Source organism: Gossypium hirsutum, chromosome A01 (genome assembly GCF_007990345.1).
Source record: "Gossypium hirsutum isolate 1008001.06 chromosome A01, Gossypium_hirsutum_v2.1, whole genome shotgun sequence".
In the NCBI taxonomy this organism is placed as follows: domain Eukaryota; kingdom Viridiplantae; phylum Streptophyta; class Magnoliopsida; order Malvales; family Malvaceae; genus Gossypium; species Gossypium hirsutum.
The window spans coordinates 61,578,738-61,582,008 of NC_053424.1; positions in this window are offsets into that span (position 1 = coordinate 61,578,738).

The window sequence follows — 3,271 nt, forward strand, 5'->3', positions numbered from 1 at the left end:
AGTATGGCATGAAATTGAATTATTCATTGGAAAATGATAGATGTAGATTCAGCCAAGACAAAGTGTATACGTGAAAGTATATGTGGTATGTGAAGTATATTTGGATAATTGTGATGTGAATACATGAAAATTTATATTTTGATTTAGGATTTTATGAGATGAATGTGAACATGCATATATGTGATAAGGCCGAATGACCAATGTGATGAATGTGAACATGCATATACGTGATAAGGCCGAATGGCCAATGTGATGAATGTGAACTTCCATATGTGTGATAAGGCCGAATGGCCAATGTGATGAATGTAAACATGCATATATGTGATAAGGTAGAATGGCCAATGTGATGAACGTGGAAGTGTATATATGTGGCGAAGCCGAATGGCTAATGCGAAATGTGTATGAGATGGATATGAGGTAAAGCCGAATGGCTAATGCGAAACGTGTATGAGATGGATATGAGGTAAAGCCGAATGGCTAATGCGAAACGTGTATGAGATGGATATGAGGTAAAGCTGAATGGCTAATGTGAGATATGTATGAGATGTGTATATATATATTGTGGCCAAATGACAGACGGCGGAAGGTGTGTTTTATTAGATATTTGATGAGGTAAATGAATTACAAATATGATAGTCGATGTGAATGTTGTAACATGTGAATAATTATGCATGAAACTCTATGATGTAAACCTGGGATTAAAGACCAGATGACCATATGTGGTGACTATGTCTGGGTTAAGACCCGCTGACTTCGTGTGGAGATTTCATCTGAGCTAAAGGTCTCGCCGATAATCCGAGTAGAGGTTAAAGCTATAAGACTTCGCAATAAGAATTACTTATAAATATATTCAATGCGAAAGGTTAAACAGGTATGTACTCCAAGTTTATATGTGAGCTTGATTTGAACTAAATCATAAGGTAGTTATGTGATGCATACGTGAGCAATCTATGAGACTATTCCTATGATTATGTGACATCGGATCAGTGTGAGAGGTTATGTGAAATTATACAATATATCTATGTCACATGAGCTCACTTTTATGTGAAAGTTTATCTACCTATTTTATATAATGAGATGTGCATATTCGGTAAAGGGATGGTATGCCCGAAGGAAGAGTGAAATAAAAATACGAACAACTATGTTATAATTTGATTGTTATCTGTTGACACTGCTTAAAACTTACTAAGCATTGTAATGCTTACTCCGTTTACTTTGTTTCCTCTGTTTTATAGATCTCATTTCGAAGCTACAGGCTCGGGGATCGTCAGCAACTAGTCACACTATCACTATCCACTGCTTGTTACTGTTATGTTTTGAATTATTTTATAGAATAGACCAGTGGCCGAAGAATATTTTGGTTAATGTATATAAGCCATGCGAAAATGGCATCTTTTGAATGTGTACTTATAGAAGTTTAAATTGTATCCCTGACTGTCTTTAGTACTTATCTAAAGGAATGTTCAAAAAAAAAATTTCTTGTTCTGATATGAGTTTCAAGTCCGGTAATGCCCCTTTACCTATTCCGGCGACGGACACGGGATTGGGGTGTTACAGTAAAAATATGTATAAATTACGGTTTATCATTGTCTTAATCAATCAAGTTTTTCCAAAAGCTTTTCCCTAATTTCTTTCTGTTCACTCTTAGTTTATTTAATTAGTTTAGATAAATAAATCCCTTAATTTTTAGGCTAGATAATAAAAAGAAAGTAATTACTAGTACTCTTGGCTCCTTTGGGTTGGACAATCCGCTCTTGCTAAAGCTATACTATTGTCCGATAGGTACACTTGCTTTCATCGTGATAATAGTTAGTTTCAAGAAAGATTAATTATAAATTTTTAAAACCTATCACGAATATCACGTATTAATATGGTCTTCATGTTATTATTATGATAGAATAATAGACATTGATGTTGGCATGACGATTCTTTTTTAGATGATTTGACGTTTTCGACTAATAAATTTAGCTGTTGAATGATGAAACAAATACAGTACTTGAAGCATGTTGCTTAGGGACTATAATAATTGAATTATTTTCTATTATATGTTGTATTTTTAGCTTCAGTACTAGAGGTATCAACAGTTGGATTTAAAAATTGATACCTTTGTGAATTAAAACAAATAGGAAAATAGAATAGGGATTTGATATTGATACCTTATCTCAAGTATCGATACTCTGGACTAAAGTATCAATAATTTTTAACAAGTACCAATAATTTTTGACAAACGAGAATTTGGCCTAGAAACATTATGCTCATTTTATATCATTCTCTTAAGTGGTATCGATACCACTTAAAGAAAATACCGATACCTTAATGTTAGTATCGATACCTACAAACATTGTTATGAAAGTTAGCTAATTAGCCCTTATGCATGATTCTGATTGTATGTATGAATGATTAACAAATGGTTTGCATGTAACAATGTTAATTAACTATTTGGACGACTTAATACTTATACGAGTTAACAAAATAAGATCAGTTTTCTTGAATCTAGTTTCTTATTTGATGCACATAAGACGAGACAGTGATGTGATATCTCGTATTTGGGCTTGGCGACCAGGCTGGGTATTGGGTGTTACATTTAGGTATCAAAGCCTATGTTCAATAAATCTCATACCAAAGTGATTGTTGTTGAAGTGTTGATTGGGGTTTCACAATCCATGAATCTTGGAAACCCAAGTGATTAAATTATGTTGGTTGCTTGAATTGCATGAGATATTTCTGTTTATGATGCATGTGGGATAGGAATGGGAACACATTGCCTTTAATCCTAAATTTTACTTGCAGGAACAAGACTTGGATCATTCCCGCCACTTACACCATATATTTGTTTGTGTGCATGCTAGATTATTAGATATGCCTCACAGATGTGTTAATGTGAGAGCTAGTGCTCAAGAGGATGGTACATCCTCTGTACATCCTTTGCCACGATGTAGAGTGAACATACCTGATAAGGGTGTAAGCCCTCTGATGGAAGCCATGATAGGAGCATTTCCACAGATCACTGGTGCTAACTCTACACTTGCACCTGCCAATCCTGTATCAGTTAATTGAGGTTTGCTGCTTGAACGTCTTTGGGCATTGGGTGGTAGAGAGTTTTCTGGAGTGAAAGGTACTGATCCAACCATAGCTAGTACTAATTGGAGGGAGTTGAAAGGATCCTCGAGTAGATGTCCTGTTATGACAAGGAAAAGTTAGGTTGTGTTGTGTTCTTACTCTGAGGCTCATCATTGTTGGAATACAGTTGGAGATGTACTGCTGCTGATAG